Source organism: Falco rusticolus, chromosome 10 (assembly GCF_015220075.1).
Source record: "Falco rusticolus isolate bFalRus1 chromosome 10, bFalRus1.pri, whole genome shotgun sequence".
Lineage (NCBI taxonomy): Eukaryota > Metazoa > Chordata > Aves > Falconiformes > Falconidae > Falco > Falco rusticolus.
The window spans coordinates 34,048,886-34,069,318 of NC_051196.1; the positions used below are offsets into that span (position 1 = coordinate 34,048,886).

Below are 20,433 nucleotides of genomic sequence, written 5' to 3' on the forward strand. Positions count from 1 at the left end.
AGATGGCTGGGCCCGCTTGTCTGAAGGCCTGGCTTTAGCTGCTTCCATTCTGTTGTTATTTTAAGGGAAATTGTCATAAACCCATCCCTCTCCGCTCGGGCTTTAGTGGGCTTGGCTATTCCCGCGCCAGGTGCCTTTAAAACAGCCCAAGCAGAGACCTGCATTTCCTTCCCAGAGCTGGGTGAGCTGGAGCCCAGGGAGGCAGGGTCTGACGGAGGGTAGGTCCGTGCGTGAGCCTGGCACCTGTGTTTGGGGGCTGCCCCGAAGTTAAAGGGTTATGGGGCTGAGAAGCATTAACTGCTGCTCTGATGCTGTAAATCCAGGCAGGGCTGGGTGTCCTGCATGGCACAGTGCTTATTAAGAAAGATTGAGGGGCAGCAAAATACCGAGGAAAATGAGCAAGGCCTAGCATAGTTAATGAGTAAAAAGGCAATTGGCTTTTAATTGGAAAATGTTCCTTCTGGTGTGGATGTTACCAGCTCAGCCCAGTTTGCCTGTCTCAGGGCTCGGGAATAGGCAGTGCTCTGCAGGTGGAGAGAAAAGGCCCTGCTTCCTTCATTTTTCTGTTGATTCGGGTGCTCTGCTTTATTTCCAATAAAAATCTCGTAGAGGTTGGGCTTCAGGCTGGCGGTGGAGCCCCTGGACTAGAAGCCCCAGGAAGGAGTTTTGCTGGAGACCCCTCTCAGTCTGGGGCTCCATGTCCCTGGCTGTTGTCCCTTAGAAGCCTCTGCAGTAACTCAGCCTTCTCAGGCTGCACAACCCTCACGCACAAAGAGAAACCTGGAAATTTAATCTAGCTTTAAATGAAAGAGCAGGATGAAAGAGTCCCAGGAGCCTCTGCCGTGTGGGAGAGGAATGCCTTTCTGTGGCCCAGCTTGCTGGAAAGCTGCAGAAACCCTGGGTTGCTGCTTTATTTTAAACTTTGTATTTGCTTTTGGTATTTTGCATTCCTCAACAGAGCAGATGGCCCTTTGTTTGAACCCAGACACACACACACACACACACAAAAAAAAGATTGATTTATATCAGGGATGGGAGGGAAAGAGCAAAGCTGGAGCTCCTGGGTCATGGTGGTGCCCTGACTGCAAGCAGGATATTGCTTCCAGTTGGGACAGGCCTTGGAAAAGCTGGGGAGAGCAAAAATATTGGGGTAAGGAGGAAAAAAAGAGAGGAACGCTAGGGTTTTTTATTGGCAAGCTTCTTTTAGGATGGGGCTGGGTGACATAAAGCAGTGCTGAGCTCACACAGCTCTATGGCCGGCCAGCAGCGTGGGAGCTGCTGTGTGTCCCTCAAAGGGCTCTGGGCTGCTGGGCTTGTTCCTGCTGGTTGGAGGGATTTCACAGCCTTTTTATCTTGTTTTCACAGCTAAATCTGCTAAAGCGCTGTGCAAACAGCAGGTTGCTCGCAGAGGGCTTTTTGGCATGGCACCCACGGGGAGAGCTGTCCCTGCGTGCAGCCGTGGAGGGATGCGAACAGCAAATCAAGTAGTTTTTCCAATTTTGGGTATTTCCTGTAGTTAAAGGAAAGAAAAGAAAAAGGAAATTGAAGTACCCTTGTACCAGCCCTGGTAAAGTGAGGGCTTTGCCTGCTCCCGCGCCGAGGCTTTCTGCAGCTGCGGCTGGGTTGGCCGGGGTGGCACTGCCAAGTCCCGCAGCTGCGGCAGGAGCTGCTGACCTGGGTGCAACTGCTGGCGTAACACAGACTGGCCCCCTGACCTCGCTAACGTGCGGTACACTGTGCTGTGATGGCATGGAGTGAAATAAATTGCAGTGTGAAACGGTGAATAATTGCTTAGCAGTGCTATGAAGGTTTGAGCTGTAGCGTAACCTGCCACTGCCTGGTGTTGCCACAGAAGCACGGCAAGGCTGCAGCGTGCATGGAGGGTGTCTGGCAGGTTTGCCCTCCGGAGCAGCGGTGTGATCCCGCGTTACAGCAGGGCTGTTGGCTGCACCAGGAGCATTCAGCTCCGCTTAGGAGCTGTCCCCGCTCCCTGGTGTGCAGGCGTGCTGCTCCGTCCCTACTCCCCTGCCTTCCCGCACAGGGCAGCGGGGTCGCATGAGCTGTGCATCCACTGGGGCTGTGGGTGTGCTGTGTTGGGGTAACAAAAAAAAAAAAAAAAAAAAAAATCCCACTGGTGGCTAAATTTGAGTTGGTTACACCTCGAAGTTTGATGAGCTTTATTGCAGCTTGGTGCAGGAGAGGAGGCTGCCTTAGATTCTGTGTTGGACCCTGTGATGGGTGCGAGGGCGTGCTGAGGTCGGAGTGGGTGTCTGGGGCTTCTGTTTTGCCAAAAAGTGCTTTGACCTTGGGGATTACTCAAAGCAGCAAAGTGCTGCCTCTCTTGCCTTTGCTTATAGTATTTATTGAGCAGTTGCTAAGCAATAACCTTGTAAAATTTCCCATGTGCTTCTTTTGACACTCTAACCTGTGTGTTTAGAGGTTTAGGAAATTAAAAGGACAATTTTAGCCTGGTAGATACATGCCAAGGATTAGCTGAGTAGCTCCTGGATTTTGCAAGAGATGGAGACAGCTTGTGTTAAGAGCTGGCTGCAGCTGGACAGGAAACTAATTGTGCTTTAGAAACTTAAAATCCTTCCCTGCTTCTGGAGTGAGGAAACTGCAATTCTTCGTCTCCACCAGTAGAGAAGAATAAAAGACTAAAATATGGTACAAGGTCAGGGAAAACATTTTGCTGTGAAAACCAAGGGGTTCAGAGTGAGGAAATGAATGTTTCCATTTGGAAAATGTTAGAGGTTTCAGGGAGTTAAAACCCCCATTGTGAAGACTCAGCAGAAAGCCTGGGGGAGAAGCGCAGGCTCGTCTCCCCTTGCCACGGGCAGCGTCTGGCTTGTACGTGCAGAGCTGGCAGTGGTCAAAGCCATCACCTGGATCATACGTGACCTAATAGCTTGTGAAAGGCAAAATTAATACTTTATAGGGGTTTTGATTCGTAAATGCATTAGGATTTTCTTTTTCTTTTCAAAATACTAAACAAATAGGAATTGCACTCCTAATTCCCCTGGGGTTTTTTTGTTCAGTTTTGGAAATCTCACCCAAAGCTTCAGCTTTGAGTGAGGTAGCCAGCCCAGGAGAAGGGATGCCTGGCATCACTGTTGTTACGTAATGCTTTGTAAGGTGCAATTTTCTTTTGTCGGCCAGGGGCCCTGAGCTGCTGAAAGCACTGGAGTCTGTGCATTGGGGAAGGGAAAGCCCATTGCCTGGAAGTGCTTTGGGCAAAGACCCAGGGCAGTGTCTCGCTTTGGATGGGCAGATGCTCCAGCACTTCGTGCTGATGTTCACCATCACGCTGTAGGCGAGCAAAGCCGCTCCCTGCCCGCTGCTTTCCACTTCGCTACAGCAGCCAGAGCTCAAGTGCAAAGTCTGGTGCATAAAACTGTGTTTTTACCATCCTGTGTTTGCAAAGCTGTCACAGCGGCGGTGCTGGCGCAAGTGTCTAGGGATGGTGCTGCCAAGTGCCTCCATCCAGGGAGATTGCTGGTCTAAAAACTCCGCTATCAAATTAGAATCTGCAGCCCTGTAAAAATACAGCCCGTTATCTCTAATTGTGCAGCAGGCAACAGGTGCCAAAACTGGTGTCAGATCTGCTCAAAAGGACTAGATAAGGAGGAAAAAAAATTAATAATAATTTTAGATTGAATTCCACAGATGTACTCATCTATTCCCAGGGTTAGTGTAAATCGAGGTTTGAATAAAGCCAAACCAGCCCAGTTAATGTCTAAATCTGCCATTTCTCAGGCCCTGCAGAAGCAGACAAACACAAAATCGATACTTGCTCTAACTGTTGCTAAGTTTTCTTTACAGATTAATTTCTGCCTAACAATCCCCGCAGCTGCGGCTCTGCAGAGACCTCCCTGCCCTGGGGCCGCATCCCGCCCCACGCTCCCCCCGGCTTGGTGATGCTGGGCTGCCGTGGCAGGGGGAAGGTGTGAAAAGCCAGCCTTACCCCAGGGCTGGGGCTGCTGGGCTGCAGCTTGAATCCTTCCTGCAAAACCAGCCCTGCCCGCCGCCGGGGCAGCGCACAGCATCCTTCCCTCCAGGGAAGAAAATGTTTCCCCCTGCCCCGATGCCCGGCATCCTGCGATACGTACCGCGCGGTGGAAACGCAGCCGGATTGATGCCCGGGTTTACACGCCGGACCCGTGTTGAGCCAGATCATTTTATCCCGCATGTAGAGTGCTGCCTGGTCTGAAGGCTTGTTCTCGGCTCCTGCCGCTAAGGGGGAGTGTTGCCCCGCCGCAGCGCGGCCGTGGGACCGGAGGACCAGCCGCTCCGTCCTCCAGGAGCCGGGGGTGGGCAGCAGGGAAGGGCTGGCCACAGCATCACCCAGGGGAGGGCAAGTCCCCTCCTGTTTGACAAGTAGGGAGCTGACCCAAATTTCAGACCTGTCTTGAACAATAAGGGCAAATGTCATCCTACCCTTGCAGCCTGATGGGTTTGATAACGTGGGGTGAGGGAGGCTGGTTGATCACGATGCACTTCAAAGCCCGAGGGGGATGGATGCTGATGAAGAGCTGGGAAGGCACGGTGAGGATGCAGGTGGGTGGATGAACTTTTGGTGGTCTGGTGAAACGACCTTTCCTGCTGCAGGAACGAGAGGATCAAGAAGAGAAAAAAATGCTCCAAAGCCTGCTCTGGAAGTGGTCCCTCCCCACCTGCAGAAGAGCTAAAAATGGGGCTCAGTGGCTCCTTAGGGTAGGGTAGTTCAGGATCTCTGCTTGTAGGCACTGGTCTGATGCTCATGTCATAAGTTACGTGCTCAAGTTGACCTCAAGGTTTTTCCCCTGCCCTGTGGGACACACTGTATATGTATGTGCAGTTCAACCCTTTTTCTCATTAGGACCCCAGTCCCTTTGCCTATGAAATGCATATGATCCTAGTCATCTAGTTTAGGTTTTTTACCTTTCCCTGCAAAGGGTTTTTGGATCTACAGATGCCAAACATGCTTGTTTATGGCTTGCTGAGGTTAGAACTGAGAGTTTTCTTTGAAAATATGCTCTGTTTTCAGTTTCTTATTTCATTTCAAATGTCATCCTTTCTCTCTTATTCTAGGGACACCCAGGGATTTTATTCACAGAATTGGAATGAGCTGCAAAAGGGATAAAGATCATTCATGGGAACCTTGAAAGAATTGTCTGAGCTCTATGAAATGAAGGTTAAAAATAAAACAGGTAGGTGAAGCACAGGCTCCACCATGAACATCTTATAAATACCCGTCCGTGAAACTGAAAGCTCATCCCACCGTGCTGGGCGGCTGCATGGGAAGGAGCTGCCGTATCCATCTCACCAGTGGGTAAATGGGAGCACAGCCTGAGGGCAGGAAAATACAGCAGGTTAGAAAATCTGCCAGCTCTTTGTGAAACATGTTTCTGTTGCTTCCTCCCCGTGTAAACTGGACAGGCGAGCTCTGCCAGGGGTTGTTTCAAAGCTGACATGTAAGCAGTGGCATTGGCAGAAACCTCCAGCTCCTGGGGAAGGTGAAGTGAGGAGGAGGAGGGAGAAAGGGCCATAATCCCATTCTGCCTTCAAGCACAGCCTCCTGGTGCTTCCAGTGTTGGTGTAAAATGAAGGGCTATGATGATTGCTGCTGCTCTGCATGAATAGGAGACCTCATCAACCTTGGTTGGGTTTCTGTGTTGGGTTTTGCCCTGGGGTTGCTGGTGTTCAGGGGTCAGCTGGCTGCATCTGGCTTGCTTTTGGGTCTGAGCACCCAGAGGCTTCTTAACGGTTGTGATTTGGGGAGCAGACCTGGCAGGGCTCTGGCTTGCCTCCCCCTTCATGCCACCTGGGGACCCACTGGCCAAAGACTTGGGTCTGGTTGCTTCCAGCCCTCGTCCTGTGTCTGGGCTGGCATTTATGGCTTGTTTGTGCCATCACAGCAATGATACTCTTACAAAGCACTTTCCTCCAGGCTGGTATGACCAGTACTTTGCAGGTCAAACCCAGCCAGATCCCACCTTTCTCACCCTTCTTCACCCAACCCCCCCTCTGGCACCGGGAGCAGCAGTGACTGCTCAGGAGGGGTCCTCAGCCTTGGTCCTGTCCCTGAGGCCCTATTTAAGAAGCTGCTCCAGCTGTGTTTGCCTTGAGCTTAACCCAAAGAAAGGGTTTTGTGGAAGGTGTGAGGTTGCTTGGCAAGGGCCCGCACCCGTTTTTGCACAAGGATTTTGCCTTGCAGCTTGGCAAAAGAGTCCTATAGCCCAGCACCTCTTGTTGCACAGCAGGGAGCTCCTCCAGCCCCAGAGATCTTGGTTCTTGGAGCTCAGTGGCTGCCCCAGCTGGTCTGCTGAAGGCCTGGGGCTCTCCATGCCCACTCTGCCTCTCCCACGCTGTAAAAGAGTGGCTGAATCATGTTCATTCTGCTGTGGAAACCAGTCTCCCTCTGCCACGCACGCACATCCACTCATCTCTGCAAAAAATGTCAGGACCTGCAGTTCAGCGCAGACATGATGCGTCTGAGTGGGAGGATAGCGGCAGCTCCTGTGCGTTTGCCCTAGATAGGCAGGAGAGGCAGCCGGAGATCAGGACGTTCCCTAAGCACAGGTCTGGGAGCTGGGATAACCCCAGGCAGATCTTCAAAGTGCAGTTGCTGGCTGTAGGTGGGGGAGATGCCCAGTCCCTGTGGCTCCAGTCACGGAGCAGCATCATGCAGGTGACAAGGGGCTGATCTGACCCGAAAAGGCTTTGGTTGGCTTCAGCAGCCCTTCGGCTGCTGTGCTGGGGTGTGGGGCTTGGGGCAGCCACTGCAATGGAGCTGCACGTGGTGCTGGGCAGCAGCTTGGGCTGGTACGAGCCAGGGTGGTGGCACCTCGCTGCGGGAGGTAGAAGACCAGGGATGGTGCTGTGGCCAAGGGTGCTGCACTGTGCTGGGACCTGCTGGGCTTTGCAGGGCCCCGCTTTGGCTGGTGGCAGCAGGATGAGCTCCCTGAAGAGGCTTCATATCTGTGGATGACTTTTGAGCCCCTCTGTCTTGCCCACCCAGCTTGGTCATGTCTGGTTCTTGGCTGTGCAGTGATTTGGTAATGCTGTGGTGTGTCCGGAGAGGAGTCACCAAGGCAATCTCTCTAGGGACTACCTCTGATTTTCTCAAACCCCTGTGAGTGCATCCCACAGAGCCTTTCTGGAGGCCCAGTGAACTCACGAGCAGCTTTGTGTCGGTGCCTTCCTCTGCGTTACCCAGACAGTGTGAGCTATGTTACATGTGGGTACCATACATCCTCTGCCAAAAGCTCTTTTATGTTGACGAACCTTATTTAAGTGTCAGGCCATTATGTACAAGCACAGCAGTTGTGACAACATGCCAGATCGGCTGAGCTTCCCTGTGAGCTGGTTCTGTGCCTGCGGGGCAGATGCCTGCCTTCGGCCCCCCCTCCCTTTTCCTGGCTCACATCAGTCAACCCCGGACCTGCTGAGCATCCCCAGCTTTGCGTGTCTCTGCCACGTGCCTCTGATCGGTCCATTCTTCGGGGCTTTCTGAGACCAGGGCTGTGCTCTGGCCATGGTGTGCTGTGGGAAACCTTCCTTTGCCCAGGTAGATTTATCTGTTACACGTGGCTGGTGGGTCTGAAAGGTGATCAGCTGCACTAATATTATTTACTGCCTCTCAGACGAAGTAGGTCACCAATCCATCTTGGATTCATTTTGTGTGATGCACAGGAAAAGGCAGTGAGATCCTATATCTTCCCCGTCCTCCTCCTCCCCACCTACAGGCGACAGGAGGGAGGGCTGTGAAATCCCAAGGAGAAAGGCCTGATCTGGTGCGATGCTGGCTCTTGGCCTGCCCCAGCAGAGGCTGTGACCTGAGAGAGGGTGGCTTGTGCCAGGGCGGCAGGCTAGCTGGCTCCCCACGTGCTGGTTTTGGTTTGCCTTGAGATGTTGGGCTGCAAATGTCAATGGCCCAGGAGATGCTCTCTGGGTGCTCTGTGCCAATCATCACTGAGAAATTTGCCCTAGTTTTGTGTCAGGCAGGGATTCGTGCACCGTATTTGTGTTAGAAAAAGCATGCTTAAGCATAAAATGTTTGTGTTATTCCTTCTGTTGCTTTTTCTGAGTAAGTGACATCGAGAGGTATCTTTTAAGATGAAGTGAAGGAAGAAGAACTCTTTCTGCTTGATAAAAAGCCGTACTATGTCTGTTGTGGGTGTTTTGGAGTATTCTGTGGCTGTCTGGAGACCTGCTGAGTCTCCTTTTATCAGGAACAAGCCAGGATGTGATACAAAACTTTCACCATCTCTCTCCCTTATTTTACTTAAGACTCTAGTTGAGAGTTTTAGTGGTGCCCATCTATCTGGCTTTGGGCTGGCTGCTTTCTCTTCCTGCCCCTGGGGCCACATCCCTGGAACAAGGGTGGTGCCAGGGCATCAGAATGACTTTGGGAGACGGAGATGACCAGGAGCCAGGTCAGGGTGGGAATCTGGTGAGAACACAGCAGAATAACTCCATAAGGACAAAGAGCTGCAACTCTGCATTAGCCAGCAAAAGCAAGGAAAGCAAAGCTGCTGTTTCTAAAGATAAGTCCTCCTCCTGAAAAAAAAAAAAAAAAAAAAAAAAAAAAAAGCCATTTTGGGTGTTGCTGATAAGGAATCAACTAAATTCCTCCTTTCTCTGTCCCCATCTCTGCAAGAGATCGTTCAGCTATTCAGCTAAGGCTTAGCACATGGGGCTTTTGAAAGCGTCTTGGTGCAAGTGCTTGGAAAATGCTATCATGTAAATCCGTAATAGCTCTGTTAGGAAACACGCCCCAGGCGTTGCACATCAGCTCTTGATGTCGCAGAGGATATGTCTGGTAATGCTTCGTATCACCCAAGCCATAAATAATGTGAATCAAACACAACATTAGCCTGCCTGGGCTCACAGGCAGCCTTAGGCCACGGGCCAAAAAGTGGTCCAGTGTGCCTGGGTGGGCTCCAGCGAGGACTGGGGCTGTGTGACAGAGCCTGGTGTTCCTACAGGCAGGAGACCCTCCCTGAGGAGCTTTACTAGGACATCTGCGGGCTGCTTGTCCTGCTCTCCATCGGCAATTCGCTCTTGGGTGGTGGGAGAGGCAAAGCAAAGTGGAAAGGGATCAGTGCATCTTTTTCTCAGAAAGAAGTAACCCAGTTTCTGGAAGCAAACCTGGGTTAAGCAGTTGAGTGCCATCAGGAGGTGCGAGTAAACCCTGCTTAGCCTGAGCTTTTGCTGGCAGCATCGAGGTTAAAGGGGGAGGTCTGTTAGATCTTCCGCCGATGTCTTCCCCTGTTCTGCTGATAAAATATGGAACTGGGAAATTTTGAAAGAGCGGCTGTGCTTACTGAAATGCTTTTACATCACTTAGTGCTTGCTTCTGCCCACACACACTTCTGAATAATCATAAGTTTCTTCTATAATTATGTTTATTACACACTTGCTGTGGTGACACACTATCCCGCGCTGTGGATGAGACTGTAGCCAAGCTGAAATCCTGCTCCGGGCGAGCAGCTGATTCCCGAGGTGCTGGTGGACCGTGGGAGGGAAATCCTTCGGTAGTCTTTCTGTCAGGCTCCCCCGCCTGAGAAGGCATCACGGCAGGTTGCACAGAAATTAATAACATCATCATCTATCCTGTGTATTTTGGTAACAGCAAGCTAATTAATAATGATGGGTCAACTGTTTTTAGGCTTTTAGGATTAGCACCAGGTTTCGAGGAGGATCACGTGCATGTCTGAGCTGCAATGCGCAGCCGTAGGCAGTAAGTTGCGATAAATGATATATGGCCCACATCTTAAAGTTGTTTTGTTTTTTAAAAGAGGCTACAGACTTAATTCTTTTCCTCTACCTGCCCCAACTTATTAAATCCCTCTTATTTAGGATGAAAAAAAAAAAAAAAAAAAAGACTTTTGTTTCATCGGGTAAATGATAGCTTTTGGGTGAGATGGCCCAGCCCCCTGAAGTTCACATTATTTTATGAATTGCTTCCTTGATGTGTTTCAGGAATGAATTGGCAGCTGAGGTGCTGGTGACACCTCATGTCCCAGCAGATCCACAGAGGGCTGCTGAGGCTCGGAGGTCAGTGGAATCCCATGTGTGAGCTGTGGTACAGGAAACCCATGATGTCCTGTTTTGCAGAGGCAGCTGTGATACCCTCGTGGGCACTGGCCCACCTTGGGCTCTTGCTGCTGTCAAGGTTGTACCTGAAGGCTGTTTTGCAGTGACCTCACTGCAGGGCTGGAGGAAGGGAAGGTTCTCAAAGCCTTGCATTCCCTACAAACTTAGGGTAAGACCATACAGTTCCAAATAATAGTAGCACCCCTCAGTTTGCTTTTCAGCCCAGGGTCCCAGCCCTGTAGCAGCCATGGAGAAGACAGCTGGAGTATCTGCCATGGCAGAGGCCGAGAGAAGGACCTGCAGAGTCAGGCCTGGAGAGCCCCTTGGTCTCAGGTGGCCTCCTTGCAGGCAACTGATGGAGCAGGACTGGCTTTAAATGTGTTGTCCTTTCTGAAGGTGGTTGGATGTGGGGACAAATCATCTGGATGAGTTGGCTGGGAGTCTGCATCTAATTACTGAACCAGGGTGTACATGTCTTCCTCCTGTCTCGTAGCACACAGCAAGATGCTTGCTGTAAGTGCTGGGCTCTGCAGATGGTGTTTGTGTAAGGGTAGAACACCTTGTGGCTGGCACAGCGCCTTCCTAACCTGTCTGATGCTTACACCAGCCTGACCTGGTCTGACGCCAGTGCTAATGCTGCGATGAACAGGAGATTGGATGAGACACCTCCAGCCTGGCTTACCTGATCATTTCCCAACACTGCAAAGTTTTGCCAACCTACGTTGGGCATGGGTAATTGCTCTCATCCTGCTGCCTGAGCTGACACGGCTAATGCAATGCAAGCCACTGCTCCGTTGGTGGGCTGTGGGTGGAGGTCAAGGAGTCTCCTCACATTGCTGCAATTGAAGCCACTTGTCATAACAGAAAGATGGTGACATCCCGCTTCCCTCTGTGTAGCTGTGTCATGAAGCCTTTCCTACCCCCTTCATCTCCTGGTCACTGTCATCACCTTTTCCTTTCCCCCTATCCTTCCCAGCTGCTTCTTTCTTTTCCTGTGAATACTGTTAACCTCAGCAGCATAAGGATAATCCTTCAGACAGGAGCTCAGCCAGCTCGACCTCTCTGAGAAAGCTCCTTCCTGCATCCCCAGCAAAGACTGGCTGCCTGTCTTGTACCACAGCTTACCTGCACCTTCAGGGAAGACCCCAGAGCAGCAGGCGATGCATGGCGAGGGGTGCAGTGAGCACGGGCAGCCTGCCTGCCTGCTGGGAGCGAGCCAGCCACGTTGCATGGTGTGCTGGATACCAATAGGGTAATCAGCACATAAGCTGCTAATTAAAATATAAGTATACTGCTCTGAGAAGGTGCTTGTGCAATGGACCTTGAAATGCACTGTTTGCATAGTTGATGAGAGGCAGTTAATGCTCTACAGCAACTCTGCGTGGCACATGTGGAAGCCCACGGGGCTGCCCTGCTGCTGCTGGCTCCCCGACCTGGTGCTCCTTGTGCAGCCCCGGAGGAAGCCCTGGGCTCCTACCTGGCTTCTTCCCAGCAGCCGCAGCCCTTGTGGCAGAGTAGGGGTAAGGTCTTGGTTCGCATCCTACTGAAACGGTGTCTAAAGGTGCTGGTTGTGGTGCCTGGGGAGGGAGGAGAGGGGTGACTGGCTCGGGGGGCAGTGGCCGGGCTGTGAGCTGGTGGTGGCAGGGGGTGGCCGGGGGGCTCAGCCTCTCATGCTCCTTGGCGATGCCCCTCCTGCGGTACCAAGCTGGCTGTTTGCTTGCCCCCGTCTGCATGCCGGAGGTCTGGGGGGCTTCGATTTAATCACTGTTTGCCAAAGTGCTTTGAGATCGTTGGAGGAAAGATGTAGTCTTCGATGATCTGTGTAATGAGCCAGACCCCAATTCACTCTTCTCTCGTTCTTGTCTGTCCATGAGGTCTGAGCAGATTCAACATTTACTCAGGTGGCAAAGTCAAACATGGTCAGTACACCTGTTAAACAGACTGGCACACAAATTATAAGAGGAATTTTCTATTGTAGTTCACCCTTAATGAGCATGGAAAATTAAACAGAGCAGACAGGAGTTAGGTGGCTCTCTGTTTTACAGAGACTGTTCCCAAGGAAGTTTCTTACCACCTGTGCTGGGCAGGGGGTGCCCTGCAAGCCACAGCAGTTGCTTTGCCTCCAGATGCATAAACATCCAGCATTTTCCACTGATCTTTCTCCCACCGCCCAAGCAGTTGTGCCTGAGCAAAGTGCCACATTCCCCCAAGCTTTGATCCTGCAGCAAAGTCTGAGTGGCAGAAGATGCTGGTGCAGGGCTGAGCGTGGCAGCAGGAGCCCAGGGTGCTGCTGGAGCTCAGTGGGACTTTTGGGCCAGGGCTGGCCTGGAGCTGAGGAAAGCCCCCAGTGCTGGCACAGGGTTTTTTTGTCAGCTGCTTAATGGAGTCGTTATCACGTCAGCTGTAGGAGGTGGAGAAATGCTATGGTATGAGGGAACATGAGGTGTGTGGGAGCCTGGACCCCTGTTCTTCAGCTCTAGCTATGGAGCAACACACCAGCCCTCTGTAATGGGGCAGAAAATCGAGCTCAGGGAAAACCCTGGGGGGAGGCAAACTTGAATTTCTGGAAAACATCATTTTCTCATCCAGGCACTGGCATGGGGTCTCTGCTGGGGCAGGCAGGGATATCTGCTGCAGGGAAAGCAGCATTCCTGATGGGCTGGGCAGGGAGCGAGGCATGCCCAGGGGTCCCCAGCTCAGAGGGGGTCCCTTTGCATCAATTGCCTTTCCTAGCCTGGCTTCCTGCAAAAAGCAGCATGGCATGTGGGAAGAGGCTCTTTGGCTTTGTTTTTATTTGCTGAGGAAGGGATCTTCCAGCTGCTGCATACTTAATGGTTTCCTAGGGCCATTCATTAACCTGACAAGTCGACCAGTGAACCCAGAGCAATGATTCTTGCTCTTGCCAGGACGTCTCTTTTTACCCCAATAAACTTTCCCACCTCTTCTCACTCAGCTGATGAATCTGCCCTGAGATGCAGAGAAGGGTATCTCCAAAACGATGAATCCACGTCAAAAGATTTGTGAGCAGCCAGCCAAACAATTCCAGCCACAGAAAGACATAAGAAAGAACATCATTCCCGAAAGCACTGCATTATTGATTAAGCATTTGTGATCCATAAAACATAGTAACAACGTGGGGCTGGCTGCAGAATGAATTCTACCAAAAAGGTCTTTTTTTTACTGTCTCTGATCCTCAAGGACAAGGGTAAAGTAAGTTTAGTACCAAGCAGGAATTCATTTGTATAATAATGGTTTTTGATGACTCGCAAAGGTTATTTTATGATTAGCCATCTAATTATAAAATGGCCAACAATTTCATCTTATCCAAATCTACATCAGCTAAATTATGAAATGCCCTTGTTTTATGCAAATTCTGGAAATATTGCTTCCCTAACCTCCCAACCCTGCTGTCTGTCAGTAAGGCTTGTATAGAGCATAAATTTTAGGGCAGTGCCAGAGCCTGATGCAACTGCAAATCAAACGTGGCAAATTAATTCCGCAGGAGTAGCCAGCGGGTGGTGAACGACGGCGGAGATGCGAGCACGGGGCAGATGCGGGTGCCTAACCCTGTGGTGTGGCTCGAGCTGGGCTGCCCCATCCAGGGAGGTGCTGGGGCTGGCAGCGGGAGGTAGGAGAAACGCATGCTTCTAGGGAAGGGTTTGTTGGTCATCTGAAAGACTGTAGATGTGAGATGTCCTCACGCTGAGGCTGTGCAGGTGCTGGAGGAGAGCTGCCCCATGTCGGTTCTGCTGCGCGCTCCATCCTTCCTTGCCCTTCGAACCTCCTGGTTCATCTCTGCTTTAATTTCTCTTGGTAAGCTGGGGTCAAGAATATTTTTCTTTGTTTCTTTTGCATTGCGGGTAGGTGGCTCTGAGGAGCATTGCTGAAACGTCCTGCAGCAACGGGCTGTGAAGAAGGGCAAGAATTCCTCCTGTTCTTGTCCCCTCCCAGCACTGCAGGGGAAACTGAGGCGTGGGTCCAGGCGTGTTAGTGGCAGAGATCAGGCTGGGCAGGGGGCAAAACCCATCAAACTTTGTTCCTTGTTCTCCAGCTGTGATCCACAGCTGGCTGAGAGCTCTGGGGACAGCAAACTTTATGGCTTGGTTACATTGTCATTCCTTAGATGTGAGATATACTTAAAAAAAATTCTTGCCCTGCAGACAGTACAACTTTAAGGCACGATCAACACAGGTATTAAAATTGACTGCTGAAGCTTTTGTAACCCCAGAGGTATTTTGGAATTGGATGCCAGCAGCACAAAGGCGATGTGAGGGCACCGTGCCTGTGACCCTTCGATTTGTACCCACCAAGAGCACAGCCCATCCCACCTGTCAGTGTGAAGAAATCACAGTGTGGCCCCGTGGTTTGTTATTTTGAGGGCTTGGACTCTAAGCACATGGAAGGAGAGTGCTTTGAAATATTTGTGTATGATGGAAACTGCATGGATGGGTACGGGGCAACTTGCATGACTTCAGGTCCTGGCAGGTGCGGTGTCCGGCAGCGTGAGCGGTTTGCTGCCCTTAGAGGGGTGGGCACATTAAGACTTGGATGTAGATGGGCATGGGACTGTTCAGAGCTGCTGCAGAAACCCTGTGTGTGTCTATTTATGGCTTCTTTGCTTGGAATTCCGAGATGCTCGTTCCTCGTGCCTGAACTTTTTTGGGGAAAAAAATAGTCCCATTTCACAACTGATGGGGCAAAAGAAATTGTTGCTTCAGCCAATTAGTTACAGTTCTTTAAAATGGAACATCTTTGGCTACTCCTGGGAGAGGGCTTTCCTTCCAAAGAGCGCAACTTACTCATGGCAGTGGGGAAGGCAATACTGAAAGAAAGTAGTCCAAGGCTGGTGATTCTTGCAGAATGGAATGGAAAAAACCCACATGTTTTCCATTCACCAAATCAGGTGTTGGGTGTTTTTGCTGCTTTTTGTATTCCCATTAAAACAAGCCTTTAATGATGGGCTTGTGCCTGTATCCCTGGGACCGGTCGGCTCTGGGTGAGCTCCTGAGGAGGAGCTGGTGAGAGCAGAGGAGGTGCAGTGGGAATTAGGAGCTGCCCTGGGAGACCCTGGAGGGTTTTCAAAGGCTTTGGGATGGTCCCTGTGAGAGCAGCTCATGGCCCTGGCAGGGCTGCTGGCGGAGGCAGGGGTCTGCCACGGCAGGGATGGGGGTCTTAGTGCTGGAGGGAGGGAGAGCAGCAAAGGAGAAGAAATGCCAGAAAAGGGGGAAGGAAAAGAGGATTGTAAAGATTAGGTCCAATTAGATACGTGCACTTAAAACATCAGATCCTATTAAACACTCCTGGTTTAAAACCAGGCCCTATTATGTGGTTGCAGCTTCCAGACAAAGTCCTGTTAAGTGAAGCTGCTTTGAAATCCAGAGCCTCAGACAGAGCCATTATGAAGATCAGGCCCTATTAAATATATTCAGTTTGAAGATTAGGCCTGGTAAAACACAGGCAGTTGAAATCTGGTCTCCAATTATGCAAAGGCAGTTGGGGAACCAGAGCTGGAGGGGAAGAAGGGGAACCTGTGGAGCAGCTCCGTGTATCTGCAGTTCCTCACTGGTGGGACCAAGCCCCTGGCCAGCCATGGGCAGGGTGCTCGTGGCCCTGCCTGCACGTGGCAAGTTACCCCAAATTGATGCTTCAGCGTGAAGGAAGCTAGGGTGGTCTCCAGGCTGGTGGAGACCAGAGGCTGGGGGCTTCAGGAGAGGTTGTGAGGTGATGCTTACTGGTGGGGACAAGTTTGGGGGGTTGGTCTCTTCCCCCAGATAACAAGTAACAGGACAAGAGGAAACAGCCTCAAGTTGCTCCAGAGGAGGTTTAGGTCGGATATGAGGACAAAATTTTTCATTGAAAGGGTGGTCAAGCACTGGAACAGGCTGCCCAGGGAGGTGGTGGGTCACCATCCCTGGAGGTGTTTAAAAAATGTGCAGATGTGGTGCCTGGGGACATGGGTCAGGGGTGGGCTTGGCAGTGCTAGGTTAATGGTGGGACTTGATGATCTCAAGGGTCTTTTCTAACCTGAATAGTTCTATGACTTGGGGAATGTTGCCGACTGGATCAGGGGCTTGAGAAATTGGGGCAATAAAAGGGTACCCTGCATCCCCCTCAGTTTTCTCTGACTTTGAGATGTGTCAGTGGGCTGTAACTACCGAACTCTTTGGACCTGGATAGGACCAAGGGCTGTGCCATGGGTGGGACAGTTGTATACATGGTGGGTAAGTCCTGGATGGCCCCAAGGTGTTTGAGTATCGAACAAGCTGTGGATTACAAGGAAATGTGGGTGCTCACCTGTCTTCTAAGACCCAAAGATCCGTGCATGGCTTGGCTTGGGGTCTGTGGTTTGGGTGTTTGAGACCCCCACTCTGAGCACCAGCCTCCCTTTCTGCTGGCCACGATGGTGCATGGGGCGGACCGGCTGGCCTGGGGCCCAGCAATGTATTTACTGTGGGACTGCCCCGTTCCCCTCTTGATTTCTTGTGTGGGCTCCATGGCTGCTCACCTTATTAATGGGTATGGTTAAGAAATACGTCTCAGTGATGGCTTGGGGGAGACAATGGGGACAGTGGTGGTGTCTGGTCCAAACCCGCTGCCCCAAGGCAGCACTCCCTTCTCTGGGGCCCTGACCCTCTGCATGAATAGCCCAGAGCTGCTGAGCAATGGCTGGAGGAGACTTGCTAATGCTTTTCCCGCAAAATAACATCTACCATCCCTCCTCATCCTGCTTCTCCACATCTTCATTGCAGCACTGTTCCTGCTCTGCTTTCATGGTGTGTGATGCACTAAAGTGTGAAAAGCGAGAAGGGTGTGCTGGGACAGGGTGAATTTTCTTCCTAGTAGCCGGGATGGGCTGCGTTCTGGATTTGTGCTGAAACCCCCCTTGATGACCCAGGGGTGTTTCGCTACCACTCGGCAGCGCTCGCACAGGGCCAAGGGCTTTGCTGCTCCTCGCCCACCCCACAGCCAGCAGGCTGGGGGCACAAGGAGCTGGGAGGGGGCACGGCCGGGACAGCTGACCCCCACTGAGCCCAGGGACATCCCAGACCGTGTGGCATCACGCTCAGCACGTAGACTGGGGGAAGGCGGAGGAAGGGGGGGACGCTCGGAGTGATGCCGTCGGCCCCCCGGCCCCCGTTACGATGGAGCCCGGCTGTCCCGGGGGTGGCTGAGCCCCGGGCTGCGGTGGGAGCGGGGAATGAACGCCTTGCTGTGCCCCGCTTGCCTGTGCGGCTTTTGCTGCAGCTGTTAAACTGCCTTTAGCTCAGCCCGTCAGCTGTCTCACTTCCACCCTTCCCACCCTCTCCCCCATCCCACCCTGCCAGGGGGGAGCTTTAGAGGCTCAGTCGGCAGCTGGGGTTAAACTACAACACAGGGTCATTTTCTACTCAGTCCCCACATCATAAAGGTCAGTGAGGAGCCCCTGAGTTGTTCTTGCAAACATTACTGGCATCATTGCGACTTGTTTCCAGGGGATTTATTTGGTGCTGCTTTTGGTCCTGAGCCTCAGTAGCATCAGAGAGGTTTTAATTAGTGCTGGGTGCTTTTATCTTTGATGGAGCAAAGGGATTTTGCCATTTGGATTTTTAGCATATGAAATATTAACTTAAATATATATATTTAATTTTTGTATTAAATATTATATAGCAGCACAGTATTAATATTAAAACTTTAATACAATGTAAATGTCAGAATGAGTTGTAGTGATAAAACCCAAATGAAATGTATTTACCTCTCTGTTTCACTTAAAATAGCAGAAGATTTTCAACTCAAAACAGATATTTTTTTTCTTTTCTTTTTGACAGAACTGCTGTTTCTTTGTTCTACAAGATACCATTCCATTAGAAATTGGTTTGGTTTTGTTTTGTTTTTTTTTTTAACCAATTCTAATTTGCAGGACTTGAAGACCCAGGCCTTTAATGAGCACTGAGGCTAACATCTGTGGTCGTAGATGAGAGTGCTGTCAACTCTCATATCTTCTCACCCTGATCTTTCCTCTCCTACTTGTTCCTCTCCCTCCCCTGTTTTGCTCCTAGGAAGGAGAGACGTGTACCTGGCCCTGGCTGATGCTCTCTTTGCAGCAGGTGGGTACCCACAAGTGTGAGTGGGTAGATGGCAGCTCCCTGGTGGCTGGGTAATGCTCAGACAGGCTGGAGAAAACAAGCAGCCCCTTTTTCTGTAGCCTTTGCTGGGCTCAGGTGGCATGCACACAGCCCAGGGTGTTGCTCGAAAGCCACGGTGAGGATGAATTTGCTGTGTGCACGCTCGAAGAATTTGCCTGGTGCACATGGTGTGCATGGTGGGGAGGTGGGGACACCAGCCCTGGGCGCGCAGGGAGGCGTGAGAGGATGCTTCAGCCCTTGCAGCGAGACTTTGGAGCAGGGATGGTGCCCTGCCCTGTCTCCTCGTGCTGTCTGGCCCTGCTCGCTTGGCTCCGTGGCAGGAGAGGGAGGAAAGAGCCCCCTTCCAATGCCCAGCTGCCTGCACTGCTCCTGCCACCTCGGCTGAACCTTTAGACCGCGAGGGAAGTGGGGGTAAACTGCAAATGAAATCCTGTGAGGCTGTGGGGGAAGGTGGAGGGGATCAGGGACTGGGGGTCCCCGCTCTGCCAGCTGTGCTGTCATGGTCCGGGCGAGCAGGGTGCTGAGGGGCTGTGGAAATGCCCAAGCTGCTTGGGGTGGGCCCATGGTGCCCAACCTTCCCCCCCCCCCCCGCCCCCATAGCTCTGCTGTATTACTGCGGCAAGCTGCAGTGGAGAGGTGCTTGGGGACCTGTCCTGCTGGCCCTATCCTCATCCTGGCTCTACTTTTGATGTCCCAGGCAGCTGTGGCAGAGGAGCCCTGTCCCATGGGAAAGGCCGCCCAGACAGGCTCCCCCTGCCTGGAGCGTGAGCTGGAGCCGCGGTGGGTGAGCGCCAGGGCTGTGCTGATGGGGCAAGCGCGGAGCGTCTTGGAGCAATACTTATGTACACAGGGCTTCCTTTTTCTCTCATCTTTTTATCTACATCCTTTTTTGAAGAAGCAGCTGATGAGAGCCCACCACTCACATCAAACCTCTATCAAGTGCATTAAAGGAAATGGTTTTGGCTTTACGGCTTGCTTTGAAGGAAGCAGTGGCAAAATGAGCTAGGAAGGCAGGACAGGCACCGCAGCTAGTGCAGCTGCATTTCCAGTGTCAGAAATTTGTTCTCTGGAGTAATTAAGATGCAGGTGTTTGAAAAGTCTGCATGAGGCTGCATCGTTAAGGTGCATTTTGGCTTAGCTTCTTGGCTTCTGCTGCACCCCAGGGATAGCTGCAAACTGCCCCGAATCACCTCTTCCACTCGAAACAAGTTACAGGCTTTTGGGATGGTAGGGGCAAAGGTAGAGGCGCAGAATAATTTCAAAACTTAGATCTGGACAGACCTTCTGTTTTAAATTCCTTCTCCTTATTGAATGCAATAAATCAGATGTGATGGCTTCCTGCACCAGGAACAAGATCATGAATAAGATTATGTCCCAGGGTGGTGAGACAGCTGAGCAGGGTGATGCACAGAGGTGTTGCAGACAGGCTGAGGGTGGTGTGTTGGATGCTGAAGTGGAAGGTTAGCTGGGCTCTCCCACATTCTAGGGAATTGCTTCCTCTGTATCGGTGGGTTTGGGACCAGCATTTAATAATGGGATAGATTGCACATCATGATTGCAAATATCTTAAACAGGGAGATGTGGAAAAAATTTCATATTTTCCTGTGTGTGAGCTATAAATCGTAGCCCTTGTGTCTAAACATGTGAAGATTAATAAAACCAAATAAAAAATGAATTCTGTTCAGCAGAGATGGTCGCTGACAGTGCACCAGCCAGCTCCTCGGGGTGGGACTGTGCTGCTTCGTGTGTGGGGTCCCTGACCTCATGGCCCTGAGGTGCATTTGCAGATGTAGCAAATAATTAGCGTGTGTTCCCCTCCCATCCGCCTGCCAGGAAGGAGCCAGCACCCGGTGGGGCTCCCCGGTTGTTCTTGTTGGTCCCTTCCAGTGGGCACATGTGCAAACTGAGTGAGCAAATGGGCAGTTTTAGGACAGATCAACAGAAGGACCTTCTGCTGCAGGGGGTCATTAACCGCAGATTTCCCATCCTACTGAGGGAAAGCAAAGCTGTGCATAGATTCTTTAGACAAGTGTGGAGTCATTTTACAGCCAGTAAACTTCAAGCTTTCTAGATGTTATGTCCTCAACTGTTTTGGTGGTCATAGCTCATCTCTTGGGTGCAAAGTTGCCCACCAAGGAGGGACTCGGTGGTCTGGTGACCATGCACACAGCCTCTGGAGCACACCGGGTTCTGCAGCCCTTTGCGGCACCTGTTGTTGCTTATTTCCAAT

General features: G+C 51.5%; 1 long non-coding RNA gene across 1 annotated transcript in view; it reads left to right on the top strand.

Moving 5' to 3' along the window:
- The first annotated feature begins 11,222 nt into the window (after positions 1–11,222).
- LOC119155078 overlaps positions 11,223–20,433 on the top strand; it is a 38,944-nt gene continuing 29,733 nt past the window's right edge. Inside the window, exon 1 of the long non-coding RNA XR_005106599.1 lies at positions 11,223–11,600. This is a non-coding gene — a long non-coding RNA (uncharacterized LOC119155078). The remainder of the gene's footprint in view (positions 11,601–20,433) is intronic.